The following is an 18,262-nucleotide window of genomic DNA, read 5'->3' as shown; positions in this document are numbered from 1 at the left end:
AAAATACCTATTGAAGCCCTATGAGTTTTTGACACTTTTTTTCAAATATTTTGGTCTCAAAAAAATACCCTTACAGACGCACAAACTCAAAATCGCGCTTAAACTTCAAAAAACTCATCTTGTGGACCATTTTCGAGCAATTTTTTGAAAACTTTTGGGCCCAAAAAATAACCTTTCAGATGCGCAGACTCGAAATCGCCCCCCCCCCCGAACTCCAGGAAACTCAATTCAAGGTGAGTGAGAGGCGGGAGCTTGTATTTAACCAATAAATACAGCCATTTGTACAAATTTTAAGAATTTCACTACGAACAGAATATTTTTGAATCTTTCCTGGTAATAAATACTTATGCAGGTCGAAAATTGCATTCGAGGTCTCCGCCGAGAAATCGACACAAATGCGGATAAACCCTTCAAATAGGTCGAGAATACGCCAGAACTCGATTTTTAGCTCTACTCATTAATTTTCACGCCTTCTGGAGAAATTTTATTAAAACTCGATCTGGAGAAATCGAAAATCGTGCTGGTGGCTCCTGAATAGTCAGAAATGGTGAAATTTGATTCGGCTGAGTAAATATTCTCTTCAGGACTAATTTCTATCACTTTTACGGAATAAGACGTGAGAGCATACATTTTTAAATGAAAAGCATAAATCGTTGAAAATGGCAAATTTTGAATTTTAAAAAATTTGTCAAAAATCAAAAAATTCATGTAGGCTGTTGAAATTTTGGTTATAGGGGTTCATCAGACCATGCTCATTCCAAAAATCGCGATCATGTTCAAATCGAAAATGGACACCTACAGAGGAAAGGTTTCCTCACCGTACGGTAAGTAAAAATAAACTCAAGGAAACTGCCTATCCTCCTTCTAAAGCAACCGTTGTTTTAAAAATTTCTTAATTGATACGATACCTAGGCAAGGTTCAAAAATTTTCTTTTCTTTACCACACATCACACACATCAACATTAAAAGTGAAAACTAAGTGCCTACATCAACGGCGTACTTATCTTAATTCTCATTTTCATCTAGATGTTAAGACAAGAAAGCAAGTAGGTAAACAAACTATAACGAGATGCAATTAACACATTAATTGAACCTCCAAAAATACACTTCAAACACGTAAAAAGTAATACAAAATTTATTAATTAATAATAGACCAGAGAAAATAAATAAAAAATGAGACTACAAAAAAAAAGAAGAAAAACACGAACGAATCAAAGCGTGACCTTGGTACGTCCATATTTCGCAGAAGCTTTAGATAGGTAATTTGTATGTATCATTTCGCGGTTAATATAGGCTTTGATGTAGCTTATCTAAACATGGTAGGTACCTAGGTATAAATGTAGTTATATACTGAGTACGATCTCAAAATACAATCTTTTTTCCACGTATGTATTAGAAATATGGTCTATTTGCAGTATGAAATTTTTATACATACATGTACGTATATAGGTACCTATCATGTAGAAATATTCTTTGCGATGAAGGCAGCCTTATTCTTCTAAGAAAGCACTTCTCTTTCTGAAAATGCCAGCTCGTCTCCGACTTTTCACGTCACACAGATCTCGTATACATAAGATCACACGAAGCTGCATCTAAATAACATGGAACTGCCTCGAAAAAGTTGAGCTATCTCCCTCAAGGGATATGGTAGTAAATACATGCGGGAAGCTTCGTTCAAAGGTAATGTTGCTTTGCAGCAACGGTAGTGAAATTTTACGTACGTATTTTAATGAAGATTTCGCTTTCAAAGTCAAGTTCAAGTAGATATTATAGAAGAGCATCAGCGATCACGATTATGTACGAGAAACATTACGATATCACATTTAAAATACTGACTACGTTATCTGTAATACCACTGGCCTTTTGCCTATCTCGTTGATTCAGATCACTGAAAAAATATTGTTTGACTGCCATCACCACCAAAGCGTTCACAATCATTTGACCGATCATTTGCATAGTGGAGACGAAATTCTGTACGTTTTGTTGCGAAAATCCCATCATGAACATCATCGGAGCTCGCATAGCCGGAGGTACGTTCTCAAGTTGTTGCTGAGCCAGCGTATTAATAATATCGAACATGAACTTGGGTTTGCGATGAACGTCTGATTTACGAATTCGAGTCTTAGAAGTGGAATTCAATGAGTTCCATCCTTCGGTCGAGTTTCTCCTCGGTATTGGCTCCAGAGCTGAGGACAATGTTGGTTTTGAGTAAGATGGCGACGATAGCACAACCAGAAACACTAACGATAAACCGAACATGGTGATGCACTGCACTAAACGACGACAATGACCACACGAGCTACGATGACTACACTGATGATGACTGATGCAGAAAAGGAAAAAAAAGAGTATCTACACACGATGGATATGAACAGAGACTACAAAAACATCTGGTCGCTTTCGGATACCTACCATTTTCATATCTCGAATGCATTTGTTGAGCTGATATCGCTGCCGGAGAATCAGAGCATCACTAATTCCACAGTTCTTCGTTAAGAGTGTTAAAATCGATTATGTTGCCATGCTCGGCTAATTGAGATTTGCGTGTGGACTGAAGACTGACGACTGTATGGACTGTGTTGTTCCTTGCATGTACAAAAGTACAAGTAATTGCTGCGAGAGTGTCGCCAATGAATGACACGAACGAAAGTCTGCGGATAAGGAGCTGGTCCAGACAGATTTTGCAGATGCTAGGTGACTGGTGACAGTGAACGTGAAGAATCTGTGGAAGCTGGGTTTCTTTTTTGTGTGAAATTTGATGAGTAGATAAATAAATGCACGAGCGCAATAGCCGCTGAATCTTTAGTACATACATTGAGCCAAGTGGGTGACTAGAAAGATCCCCCCTAGGTTGAAAATTTAAAAAAAACATACAAAAATGTGTGTTTTCTCATTTTTTTGAACCAATTTTTCAACAATTTCGAGCTCGTTTCGCTCGAACAGTAATTTTACCTTCATTTTGATAAAATAATCATACATTGCGGAGAATTTCCGGAAAATTACCCAAAATTTCGATTTCTTATTCCTAAAAATCTGGTATACCCTAGATTTATATTGTTTCACCGTTGTCATATCAAAAAGGCAGTTAGGTAGTGATTATGAATTTCCATTGCTCTACAAAGAAAGTATCCAATCTAAAATTTCGTGACAATCTGCGAGAAATTTGAAAACTTGGCAAAAAATTGAAAAATATCTAGGTATCTGGCAGTAACAAGTAGGTAACTTCGTCGGATTTCAATTACTTATTCGCGAAATACCACCGATGAACATCTTTGAACTTATTTTTCTTATTACTCGTATCAATCTCAACCACGAACCACGTGTTCTGCCGTAAGCAGGCAAGCTGTGTGGTTTCAAAATTGGATACCGCGAAAATTCGCATCATACGATCACGTCTTTTCGGTTGGGTTGGTTTCATTATACGAGTAGGTAGTGTGAGTGTACGAGCTCGAATGCTCGATGTTCGAAAAACAAGTAGGTAAATTACAATACACATCGTGACGGCATATAGCGCCAGCGCCATGTCGTCTACCCAACTTTTAAAAGACGTCTTAAGAGCACGTGTATTTCTATCTTATACCGTATATCTGGAATTTTAGTGGTTTTACTTGCCTCTGGTGCGCCATACCGCATTAATATAATACACCTACCTGCGTATTTTACCAACCTACGTAAACAGTACATCTACATACACACGCGACACAAATGGCTTTGGCTTTATGTGTAAGTTTCATTTTTGCTCCTCGTGATGAGGCTGAGTGAACGACACGTAGATATTACGCAATCTATATTGGGATATTATTTAGGTAGTCATTTCTCGTTCATCGAATTATTCGGTCACGAGTTGAACGAAATAAGTATTTTGAATACCTACAGATTAATAGTAAGTATCCAGTGTCTAACTATCTGTACGTGTTCGTTGATTATAAGATTACATTACAGAAGCTGTAGCAACTTACATTCGCGTCCTTATTGTAATTTGTAACTTGATATTTCAGATATGAAACTATCCTCCATCTACTCGTATTTTTTTTACCCTTTCCAGCAATGATTATGAAACAATTGCATTAATTTAATTGGATGTTATTGTTTGTGTTTCTGCTGATACTGTGTTTTCTGTTTGCAGTAAAAGTTTTCAAAATTTATGATATTGACATAGGTACCAACTACCCACATTTCGTTAATACTCATACTTTACAGGATGTTCAGTACCAAATGACCATCCTTCGAACAGGTGAGTAGGCAAATCACTCTAAATACAGAGTGTTTCGTCCGGTAGGTCGAGTAGAAGCAAGGCATTTCATCTAGTACCTATAACTTATGTAACTAATCCTGACAAGGGAGGTGCGCGACGAGACATTCACCAATTTCAACGATTCTTGTATCTCTGGATAGAAGACATCGAATATAGCCTAACCCCAAATTTTCAGCTGCTGAAGTTGATATTTCGATGTTTCGGAGCGATTTTTCTGATTTTGCACCCGGTGACTTTTGGTAAATCTTGGTGACTTTTAGTGACAAAGAAAATTCATATTTGACTTCCTGATAACTTCTCAGTGACAAATTCACCAAGCGATAACTTTTGATGAATCCTGCTGACTTCTAGTGAACCTTGGACCTTGAAGACTTTTGGTGAATCAGTCGCCAAATGCTCATCGAAAATTTGAAACACAGAAAATTCATATCTGATCGTCTGGTGACTTCCCAGTGACAGATTCCCCAAACGGTGACTTTTGGTGAACGTTGGTGACTTTCAGTGAATCATTCACCAAGAAGTCAACAAAACACTGAAAATTAATATTTAACTATGTCTGGTGACTTCCCAGTGAAGGCAGTGACAGATCACTCAAATGGTGACTCTTGGTGAATCGATCACCAAGAAGTCACCAAAACACAGAAAATCCATATTATACTGTGTGGCGACTTATTGGTGACAGATTCATCAAGCGGTGACTTTGGGTTAATCCTGATGACTTTTGGTGAATCAGTCACCAAGAAGTTACCAAAAAATAGAAAATTCATATTTGACTGTCTCGTCACTGCCCAGTGTGAGAGATTCACCAAGCGGTGACTTTTGGTGAATCTTGGTGACTTTTAGTGAATTAGTCACCAAGAAGTCGCTAAACCACAGAAAATCCAGATTGTACTATGTGGCAACTTATTGGTGACAGTTTCAACAAGCGGTGACTTTGGGTTAATGCTGGTGACTTATGGTGAACCTTGATGACTTTTGATGAATCGGTCACCAAGAAGTCACCAAAAAATGGAAAATCCATATTTGACTATGTCTCATCACTGCCCAGTGTGACAGATCCACCAGGCGGTGACTTATGGGGAATCCTGGTTACTTACAGGTGACAGAATCACCAAGCAGTGACTTTTGATGAACCTTGGTTACTTTTGGTGAATCAGTCACCAAGAAGTCACCAAATCACAGAGAGTTCATGTTTTGCTGTCTGGTGACTTCCAGGTGACAGAATCACCAAGCAGTGACTTTTGGTGAATCAAGGTGACTTTTGGTGAACCCTAGAAACTTAAAATCCATATTTGACTTTCTGGTGACTTCCCAGTGACACATTTACCAAGCGGTGACATTTGACGTGAATCGTGGTGAAGTTCGGTGAATCCTGATGACGTTTGGAGAATCGGTCACCAAACCAGAAGTCATCAGGTGTATAAAATCGGTCAAATATGGCCAGTTCTAGTTAAATTTGGCACCAAAATGTCGCCAGGGTATAAAATATGACTTTTCTATGTTCTGGTGAATTCTGGTGAATCAGTCACCAAGAGTCACCAGAAGTCACCTGGTGTATAAAATCGCTCAAATATGACCACTGCTTGGTGGATCTGTCATCAAATAGTCATCAGAGTATAAAATACGACTTTTCAATGTTCTGGTGAATTCTGGTGAATCAGTAACCAAGATTCACCAGAAGTCACCAGATGTATAAAATCGCTTAAATATGGCCAGTTCTTGTTAAATTTGGCACGAAAAAATGGCAAGTGTATAAATTAGGACTTTTCCATGTTCTGGTTAATTCCGGTGAATCAGTCACCAAGAGTCACCAGAAGTCACCAAGTGTATAAAATCGCTCCAATATGGTCACTGCTTGGTGGATCTGTCATCAAATAGTCACCAGAGTATAAAATATGACTTTTCAATGTTCCTGTGAATTCCGGTGAATTCTGGTGAATCAGTCACCAAGATTCACCAGAAGTCACCAGGTGTATAAAATCGCTCAAATATGGCCAGTTTTTGTTAAATTTGGCACGAAAAAGTCGCCAGTGTATAAAATAGGGCTTTACTATGTTCTGGTGAATTCTGGTGAATTCGGGACTTTTTCTTGCCAAATTCAACAAGAACTGGCCATATTTGAGCGAGTCTATACATCTGGTGACTTCTGGTGAATCTTGGTGACTAATTCACCAGAATTCACCAGAACATAGAAAAGTCACATTTTATACCCTGGTGACTATATTATGTGATCGATTTGAACTTGGTGACTTTTAGTGAATCCTGGTGACTTTTGGTGCATCTTGGTGACTTCTTGGTGACCGATTCACCAAAAGTTACCAAAACACAAAAAATTCATGTGTGACTGTCTGGTGACTTCTTGGTGACAGATTCATCAAGCAGAGACCATATGCGATTGATTTTGTACCGGGTGACTTTTTATGAATCTTGGTGACTCTTTGTGAACCAGTCTCCATGAAGTCACCATAACACTGAAAATTGTGAAAATTCATGTATGACTCTCTGGTGACCTCTCTTTTGCCTATATTTTTTCAATCTTCAAGGAGGGAAAAAATGGAAATATCAATCCAAACTCCAAAAATTAATTTACAATTTCAAAGTTTTTATCCACACATGAAACATATTGCAACTTCAAAAAAATTTCACATGGGGCAAAAAATTAAGAAAACATTCATTTTCTCATTACTGATTAGTGATTATATACACCAAGTGCGTGACAGAAAAATCATCGAGTTATGTTAGATGATTTATTCAAAGACAATTTTAATTCTCAATTTCTCATCATTATTAATTTAATAATCGGTTTCGATATCCCACAATCATTCGTTTGAGGGTTTGACGTAAATCAAAACATAATTAAATAATTATAAGTAGGTACTAATACCTGAAATTCACATCTAATGCACAATTTTATCATATGAATAGTCAAATTTAAAAAAAAATCGCTTTCGTCTTCACGCACCGCGAAGCACATTAACGGCGTTGTACGGATCTCGCGTTTGGTAAACATTTTAAACGATGTAATTTACGACAGTGCGGAAACTCGTACGTTGATTATACGCCAAAATTCATCTTTGTGTTCTTCATCGTGTGTGCCTATGGTGCCAGGCACATGACAATAGAATAACAAAATTTCGCTATAATTACGTAAACAGTAATTAAGCGATTTAGATACGTGTACTACAAAGTGTGATGTCTTCGCACGTAAGATGTAGGCATAAGTATCTGCATAGATACATTTATGTACCTTACTTACAACCTCAACTTACACCCTAGTAATTCGTACGTTTACAGACGAAAAAAAAAATGTCAACTTGGTAGGTATAGCTGCCATTAACGTAGGTAGGTACCGAGTAGCGAGACAGTAAGATGTGTTTGTTTCGAGACGAGTATACTCGACATTCGTCGCTATACGAGTTCGAATAGAGAAAGTAAACACGAGTGTAATCCCCGGATATTTACTCGTTATACCGCAGCATCACCTTCAAAGTGTATGAGGGAGTCTAACCTGATGTGAATTTAGGCGCAGAAATCAACCATTCGAGAGAATAATTTCAACTAAACAGTACCTACGTACGTACCTATTTCAAACCTTTGATTGTATCATGCAGAATTATTATTGTAGGTACATAATAAATGTATTTGAAGGGGATTTATAGTTAATTTTTTTTATACATATAAGGTATCGGTATGATCTTTTATTACTCTGAGGAATTTTTTACCTTCTTTTTTTTTTACTATTATCATTATTATTATTATTGATTAGTTAGCTATAATTTTTTCATTATACATGCTACGAAAGTATAAGTTTTCCGCCCTCCGTGCATGCTACGAAAATGCTCTATGTTTACCCGGGTTGAAAATGAAGATCTTTTATCTTTTAAAGCGCCCTGGAGGCGGAAAAAAGCATTCTACGGAAAAATGAGGTCGAAGAAAATTGTAGAGAATTGAATTTCCGATCGACATAATGCCTTTAGTTTTTTTCTAGGAGGCTTAGTATTCGATATATTTACTATGCAAAAAAGGGGTCATACTCATCACTTTAACCAAAAACGGGCGTAAAACTTATTTTCGTAGCATGAATAATGAAAAATATCTTACAATGCAAGAAGCGACGTGAAGAATGTTTGATCTCGTGCTTTAACTCCCCTCGCCTTCGGCTCGGCGAGTCAAATTGCACTCGATCAAACATACTTCACTTTCGCTCCTTGTATTGTAATATACTATTTTGGTCAAAAATTTGTACAAATTCAGAAAATTATTGATTAAACATTCAGATTTGATAATTTTTTACATTACGTTTTGGAAAATTCAACGTTCTGCGTAGCGAAAAGGTTTCGATGGTTTCCGCTCCCGTCCCTTCACTTCCCTCCTCTTGAGAGTTGTTCTATCATGTTGGAGAATTCCCTACAAGGAAAACGTGTTAATAAAATTGCATACATTGGGATTCGAAGGCGTTTACAAGTATCGTGCATGTTCAGCAACGAAACGAGCAATATGGTTCGTGAATTGTACGAATATTTATGAATGTATGATGCACGAGGTAGGCGCGTCTGGTATTATCCTATTATCGTTATAATTATTTTCGTCTAGCGGAAAAATGATATACGCTCTTGACCCCGAAACTACAGACGTGGAAATCTCGATTTCTATAAAATCACACCTGATACCTACGGATACGCTTTCATATGCCAAAATTTGATAACGTTTCCTAGTCAAAAATTAATCTTACTGGTCAGAAATTATGTCACTTAGTACAAAAGTAGAGTTCGAAAAATGAAATAATAATAGTGAGCTTGTGAGTAGTGAGTACCTACTACGTAAATTGGCTGTAGTCTATTTAATCTTGAATTTTCATTTCAAACCCAAAAAATCTGGAAAATTGAATTTGTAATTTATTCTCGACTGTTTAAATTAATTTTTAGTTCAACATTTCTACCGAATTTTGATTACCTATCTGTATTAAAGTTATCACAGTAGCGTAGATTTTTTCAAAACATTGAGAGATCTGATTTTCGGTGGTTATTATTTTTACTATTTTATTTTAGATTAAAATAGTTTGAAAATAATGAATTAAACATTAAAACTTATTTTTTTTCCAATTCCCAAGTACTTACTTACATATTTGTTTTGTAAAAGTTTAGTATTAACGATTTTAAAATCAATATCCGATTTGAAATCCATTCCCAAACACATATTTTGTAGTAAAATTGGAATGAAAAAACATTACTTAGGATTAGCCATGAAAAATCGAACTGTTGTTATAATGCTAAATTATTTCATTTTTTTGTTTTCTATTTTTAATCAATCAATTCCAAGAAAAATATTCACAACATTTTAATTTTTTTTCAAGTATTCATTTTGGATGATTTCTATTCGAAACTAAATTTTCTAAAATATTTTCCATTGGTAAAGTCAGTGCAACTTTTAATTCTAAAAAAAAACCACAACTTACGTTCTAAAAACTTTTATAGTTGGCAATAAAATTCGTTCATTTGCGTATAAACCTCATCCCATCATCAAAATGTAAAATCTGTACGAGTTGAATTCCGTGTAGAAATCACATTTACTTATCTTAAGAAACGCTCATCGTGTTTGCTTCTAAAGTCACTCTCAGCTCGAATAAATACCAACATACCACACATTTTCACTCTAATTTCTGTCAAAACTTTCACACCACAAACCATAATATGCATATTATATACATATCTAATATTTATTATGAAATGGATAAAATACGAGTATCATGCAGAGTAGCTCTAGTCTACGATTTCCGATATTAGGTACCTTCGTAGCTACATGTACGAGTATCTACTAGGTAGGGTTCGTCATCTCTCTCTTTCTCTCTCATTCTATGTTTTTCGATGAATTTTTTTACTTACGATGAACGGGACTTGTCATGGGTCGTCGATCGTGCAATCTACATTAAATACGACAGCCGATCGTGTGTAGACTGGACTGCGAATTTCACTTTTAACCATAAAAGAATCTGAAAAGGATAGGTAAGTACAATTGGTGAAAATTTGAGAATTTTGGGTCAATCTACATAGAATGCTTATTTCATTCCTTTTTCAAAAAGAAAAAAACAAATCATGAAAATGGATTTACTACAGATAGTCTAACCGTTCTTCTCCTTTCTCCACCACTTGAAAAATATGCAGCTCGGTTCATTTTTTAAAAAATTCGCACGTTGTTCAATTAATTGTATAAATAAAAAGTTTTTTTTTCAACGCATTTTTTTTAAATTTTGGAAACAGGTGTTTTGTAATTTAAAATTTTGAAAGTTTGTGTTGTAGAGTAGGGAATAAAATTTTTACCGAAAAGTTCGTTTTTTAAAACCTTTTTTCCAAGTCATTTCGCTATCGTTTTTTGCTGCACTCTCTCTAAAACTTGAGTCTCAAGTCATTCCGTTTGTTAGTTCTTTTAAGGCGAAAATTGGATAAAACTTATTCTCGATCCCGACGTAGAAACGACCTCCCAAGACCAATTCCATCATTGTCGGACAATTTGAACCTTCCAGCAAGATTTCGATTTTACACCATTATTTTCAAATTAATTCAAAAACCCTATGTACCTACCTACGATTGATAATTATTCGCTGCTCAACTCGTGCTCTCTGATGAATCCAAATTTGAGGCAAAATCACCCCTTTTCCTTCTTCTACATCGTCCTGTCAGACATTCGAAAAATATTTTTTGGGTCATGATGATATTCTGGTAATTTTTTCAAAATAGATTGACCTAAAAAAGTCACCAAAATCCACCGAGGAGTCACCAGGCATTTAAAAATTTTTTAAAGGCTGTGTGGACATCCTCGTTATTTATTCATCATGGAAACACCTTTAAAAAATCAAAAACTCAATTGGTGAATTCTGGTGAATCAGTCACCAAAATTCACCAAAATCCACCAAGGAGTCACGAAACATTCAAAAAAAATTTTAAAGGCTCTGAGGACATCCTCGTTATTTTTTCATCATGAAAACACATTTAAAAAATGAAAAACTCACTTGGTGAATTCTGGTGAATCTGTCACCAGAATTCACCAGAATCTTTTGGGTGACAGATTCACTAAGCTGTGACCATATTTGAGCAATTTTGTACACCTGGTGACTTCTGGTGAATCTTGGTGACTGATTCACCAAAAGTCACCAGAATTCACCAGGACACAGAAAAGTCATATTTTATCCCCTGGTGACTTGAGGGTGAAAGATTTACCAAGCAGTGGTCATATTTGAGCAATTTTGATTCACCAGAAGTCACCAGAATTCGCCAGAACATAGAAATGTTATAAATTTTATCTGCCTGTGACTTTTGGGTTACAGATTTACCAAGCAGTGTCCATATTTGAGCAGTTTCGTACATCTGGTGACTTCTGGTGAATCTTGGTGACTGATCCACCAGAAGTCACCAGAAGTCACCAGAACACAGAAAAGTCATATTTTATCCCCTGGTGACTTGAGGGTGAAAGATTTACCAAGCAGTGGCCATATTTGAGCAGTTTTGTACATCTGTTGACTTCTGGTGAATCTTGGTAACTGATTCACCAGAAGTCACCAGAATTCACCAGAACACAGAAATGTCATATTTTATTCCCCTGTGACTTTTGGGTGACAGATTTACCAAGCAGTGGCCATATTTGAGCAGTTTCTTACACCTGGTGACTTCTAGTGAATTTCGGTGACTCATCCACCAGAAGTCACCAGGATTCACCAGAACACCGAAAAGTCATATTTCATAACCTGGTGACTTGAGGGTGACAGATTTACCAAGCAGTGGTCATATTTGAGCAATTTTGTACACCTGGTGATTTCTGGTGAATCTTGGTGACTGATTCACCAGAAGTCACCAGAACACAGAAAAGTCATATTTTATCTCCTGGTGACTTGAGGGTGACAGATTTACCAAGCTGTGGCCATATTTGAGCGATTTTTTACACCTGGTGACTTTTGGTGGATCTTGGTGACTGATTCACCAGAAGTCACCAGAATTCACCAGAACACAGAAAAGTCATATTTTATCTCCTGGTGACTTTTGGGTGGCAGATTTACCAAGCAGTGGCCATATTTGAGCGATTTTGTACATCTGGTGACTTTTGGTGGATCTTGGTGACTGATTCACCAGAATTCACCAGAACACAGAAATGTCATATTTTATCCCCTGGTGATTTGAGGGTGAAAGATTTACCAAGCAGTGGCCATATTTGAGCAGTTTTGTACATCTGTTGACTTCTGGTGAATCTTGGTAACTGATTCACCAGAAGTCACCATAATTCACCAGAACACAGAAATGTCATATTTTATTCCCCTGTGACTTTTGGGTGACAGATTTACCAAGCAATGGCCATATTTGAGCAGTTTTGTACACCTGGTGACTTCTGGTGAATCAGTCACCAAGATTCACCATCAGAATTCACCGAGGAGTCATCATGCATCCAAAAATATTTTCAAAGACTCTTAGGAGGACATTCTAGAGGTTTATTCATCGTCGATTCGCCATAAAAAACTAAAGACAAAAAACCTGCAACTTGGTGAATTTCAAATGAAAAAAATCAAAATCAAGAAGGTACCTAGGTTTATTTTGAAAATTTGTAAGTATTGGTGAATCATAAATCCGAGGAGACGGATTGAAAACTGCAATTTTTTTCCACACTTAAGAAGAAAAAACAAGAATCGCCAATTTTCGCAACAAATTATACATAATACCTATGTAACATTTTTTTGGTTCTAAAGTTGATACCTTAAATTAATTGCCACCATTTTCGAGCAGATCTACGAAGAATAAATTATCGATTTTTAATGTTGAAAAATCCATCAAAGATCGAAAACTTGACCAGGACTGCTGAAATTATGGCGATGAAAGTTTCATAGATTATAGGAACCTAATTTCTTTCCAAAAATCTTACATTCAGGTATTAAAATCAGGGCCAGCCAGTTCAGATAACTGTAGCTCCCTTTTATTAATTCTTGCATAAAAGTACAATACCCTCAAACTTCATTCCATTTTTTAACTGGATTATATTTGTAAAACCTACTTATGTATTCAAATTTAAAAATCTCTTGAACTCGAATTCGAATCGATCAAATTTCAGCCAAATCTCGACCAACCTTGACAAGTATGATCCAACTCATTCAATTCCGAATTTTTCTATTATATCTAAACTTTTTTTTCCATGGGTATACTCGTTATGATTTTACCAATGATTTCTCAAGTGCAGTCAGACATTAGGTATAGAGGTACCTAACTAGTACCCACTACCTACACACCAAGCCATGATTTATCACAAGCATCAAAAAGGTGGAAAAAAAACTCAACGCACTGCTTTTGGTGCACATTGTATTCATGTACGAGTACCTGCATCTTCATCAATATAATCTGGCGGAATTACTACGCAAATTTTCATCATCAACGATAATTAGCGTTGCATTGACCACGTCCTCGGTTAAACATTCGTTACGATGAGATTCCAGCTCGTTTTAATTATAAAAATTCTCGGCTAATTGATTTTTTACAAACTAACGAGCAACAGATTTCTCTCTCGTATCATGAACAACAAAGCGAATAGAGCAAAAAAAAAAAAAGGAAAATGAAAAAATAGGCTAAATTGATGGATGATAGACTTAGGTACCCACACCTACAATTCGAAGAATATTATTATCACTGGATGTATCTGCGGCGTGCATATTAAATGATCATTTTCGTATGGCACATACAATGTATTTATTAATAAGGAGGAGCTAGCCAGGTAGGTACCTGTAGACCTACACCTAGGGCATCTTTTGAAGTCGAAGCCGTGTTCTGCGTGAAAAATAATCGTCAAAACTGGTAATCGATTTCAAATTCATTACCATCATCATCGTACGTTAGGTACTTCTCTACTCGTATTTTAGCAAACCACAGTGAAATCCATAGATGTACTTTTAATCAAATGGGCACCACATACTTTTATATGTAGGTACTGGCTGTATTTGAGATGAATGAAGCGTCTGCACAATACACACATATATACGGTATTAGCAGCGACTTTTAACCCATTCTTCGATGACCTACGTCCGTTGTACATATAGTAGATACTCGCGTATTTTTTTTATACCTTCGTATAATTTATTCGTCACGTTTTCTCGCATATACTACGAGAAATACGTACTATATACTTACTCACAATTTACAATATAAATATATTGTCAGTTTATAAATGTACACGTTCGCGTAATAGTTTTACCAAACCAGTTCCAGTCTTTTTAGAATCCGTCCCGCGTCCGGTCGCTGTCTCTGCTGCAGCATTAATAAAATGACGATGGACGGACGTCGAATCTGATCAAGATGATCTTGCGGCATTCTTGCCTTTTTTTTATTGGATGCGATTGCGGACTTGGAATCTGCAGTTTAGTCTGATCTTCGTTTCCAGGTTATTGATAAAACTGACCAGGTAGCCTCTTTTGTTCTTTGTGTACATTGTTCATACATCTTATAGGTTACCTTACGCGTACGGTATCCATTGTAAACGTTTCTAGTATTGGATTTCATTCAATTCCGCTACCATGAGGTGAGCTTATACTTATGCAGTATTTTATTGAATAGGTGTAGGTACCTACCCAACCTAAAAGAGATCACTCTTACTCTATGGTAAATAGTCTCGATTTGTGCACAATACATATGTGAGAACTTTTCTTTAAAAATTCTCTTCCTCGTTGGGTAGGCTTTGGTATTTCCTACGTACCCACGGTGCGAACAATTGAAATCGTAATTCATTAGCAAGCAATTTTGGCAACAGAACGTGTAATGGACGGCCATTAATTTTAACCAGGTCCAGCGTTACAATTATCATTTATTACTGTGTAGGTCAAGTTTGTCTCGTATATACGTCGACTACCTGCCTACTCTCGAGTTATCTGATCTAGCTTGCAATATTTTATAGGAATAAGAACACTCTTGACCTCATGAGCAAATTTAATTTTTCGGTTCCTCTTCGGTTTCTGAGCAGAAAACTTGGATTTTCAAGAAATGCAGATGAGAAACTTCATAAAATCAAATTTTCCATTAAGGAAGTTGATTTTCTAAATTTTACCATTAAACTTTTGAAAATTAGATACCGACCTGCTTGATGAGTCAAAAATGCAAAAAATATGAAAGTGGCTCATTTCAGTTTTTTTGTTGGCCATTTTGAGTGATTCTGGAGCCTCCAGTAAGATATACATTTTTTTTCATTTTTTAGATTTTGTTCTAAAATGACTGTGAGTGTTCTAATATGTATCACTTAAAGGAGTTGAAATCAGGAATCAAGCAATTTTACCTCTCACTAAGAGAGTGTAAATTCACTTTTTTGCTACATTAGGTGGTCAAAAAATTTTTAATTTGTATCCTAAGATTATAGGTATTCACGAGTTGAAATAGTGAAAAATAAAACCAAATCATGATATCCGTAGCACAGCTTAATTTTGAGCCATTTTTGAACTAATATCTGAAAAATCCAGAAATTTAATATTTCACACGATGCTCTGGAGTTTGAGATGATAAAAAAAATATCGTTTTGAGAGACCTTATCCAAGCAGAAATGCGATTTTAAAATTGAAAAGTTTTCTCAAATTTCAGCATTCATCGACATTGGCATAGTGATAGAATTTTGATACTTGAGAATTGACGAATAAAAAAACAAAAATATCATCAGGTCAAATTTCAGAGGCTGACTTTCACTTTCTGATTTCAGGAATACTTTCAAGAAATATTCAATGAAAATCTTCATTTTGAATTGAAAAGTCACTTGAAATTTTTTGGCTCTGAAAATGCGTCTGGAGGGAACATAAAGGGTCCTTAAAGTTTGAAAAATCGTGATTTTCAAGCTGTAGCCCCTACCAAACCTATTTTTGGAAAAAGTGAATCTGCCTTAAAAGATGGTATTTGAGATTCTGAACTCATATTTTCGGGTAAATTCATGTTTGGAAATTTTTTCTCCTCAAATATTTTTCAAAAATATTTTCCAGGTTGCAGAAATGATATCTTTCGATGATTTGGTAGGATGTGAAATATTTGGGAATGAAACATTTTCAATTTCAAACCACGAATTTACCCCATAATGAGCGATTTTCAAATTTCCAACTGTAGGTACAGTAGAACCCTAAAAATAGTCTTGAATTTTGATGATAATGACCTAGGTCGACGCAGAATCTCAAAATATATATAATTTTTCGGAACAGAGCTATTTTTCCTCAAACAGGTTGGGTAGGAATAAAAGCGAAAAAACTACGATTCTTTTGAAAATGCCTGCTCTTTGAGAACAAAAAAAGTAAATGACCTCAAAATCCAGTTTTATTAGGTACTTCACTTGATAATAACCAATACCAATTCATGATTTAAAGAGCATTTTTTTCAAGGTAATGATTCTAAAAACTTTAAATTAAGTTCTAAGCTCTTGAAAAATCTGACAAAAATTCTGATGGAAATTATCTCAATTAAAATTGCAATTTTACCCTTTTTTTTTGGGGGGGGGGGGGGTTAGGTAGCTATCTAAAAATTTCAAAAGGGAGAGGGTTACACCATATAGAATAGAACAACTTCCAGAGGTTCAGTTTCAAACTCCGAGAAAAAAAGGCCATTTGGCTACGCTCTTTGGATCTCAAAAAAATCACCAAAAATCGAAAAAGTGACCCGGAAGTTCCCTTTGTGAAATCGAAAGCATTTTCAAGTTCATAGCAGCCAACTTGTACAAAGCCAACTTCAAGATGAATTTTAAAATCAACCTCACAATTTATGTAAAAGGAGTCAACTGATACAAAATTTCATCCCTGAACTCCCAATGAAACATAATACCAATTACCAAGTACGAGTAGGTACATGTAAATAACTAAAAACTATCGCTTTTAAAATACTTTATCTGGCATCACGCAGCATTTATCACACCAACTTTCACACTTCATGGTACCATATAATTCGTCATTTCGTTGCACACACTTTGCCACTCCACATCGCCCACAATTGCCACTACAAGCCGTTGAACACACTGGTGCGAAAATTTCGTGAAATATGGAAAAAACGCCTGAGACGAATTTTTGTTTAAAAAGCGAAATTACCGCCTATTTTACACCTGCCCACTATACGACGACAACACAGTCACATATACAAATAGGCACATACACGAGCTTCCGAGAGTGAAACATGGCATTAAGAAGTATAAACAAGAGGGCAGGGTAGACCGAAGATTCACATCTTGGCGAACCATATGCATCTGGAATAGGACGAGGAATTTCTTCGTAGGCATCCGAGCCGGCGTGAGTAGAATTTTTCTCATTTCACGAACTCTTTTTCTTTTCTTCTTCAATCGTGTTTCGATTGTCTTACTTACCTCAATATAATAAAAACGCACCGGAGACCGAAAGCATCAAAGCGAATTGGAACAATAAACAAATGGCCAGCAAGACAGGAACAGAAAAAAAAACACACACCTTTGAAAAAATCCTGATCTTATAGGCAGTGTTTACTTTTTGGTAGCGTTTTTTTGCAGATTTTCGAGTGGGTAATCCGCGTGTAATTTTATTAAATTACGATCTATTGACCGGGTCGTCGTATTTGTTGCGAAATACCGTTGAATGCGGTATTGTCGTTTGATAAAGTGTATCGAGTCGACATGGTTTATCTCATCTCATCTCTTTACATGGGATGGCGCTTGACCGATTAATTGACCGTATCGAAACACGTATACAATTTACTCAGTTCAAACTATACAGATACGTAAGCTTATAAAACCGTTCCATATCCATAGATTGATGCACACTTGGCGAAAAGACCTAAGCTCGCGTCTCTAGGTATTTTTTTAAGAAGTGAGATCGATTCTCCTGGGTTAGGTACATGTGATCATAGGTATGAGAAAATGTCACCCGAAGCAGGTACCGTTCTAATATCATAGACACTCTCGAGATTGTAATTATAATTCGATGACTTGGAAATTCTGATATTTTCACAAGGATATACGAGATATGTAAGCATTTTAGTACGGTAATAATGCAGCTATGGCTTA

Source organism: Planococcus citri, chromosome 4, assembly GCF_950023065.1.
Source record: "Planococcus citri chromosome 4, ihPlaCitr1.1, whole genome shotgun sequence".
NCBI lineage: Eukaryota > Metazoa > Arthropoda > Insecta > Hemiptera > Pseudococcidae > Planococcus > Planococcus citri.
This window is presented reverse-complemented; position numbering follows the sequence as displayed.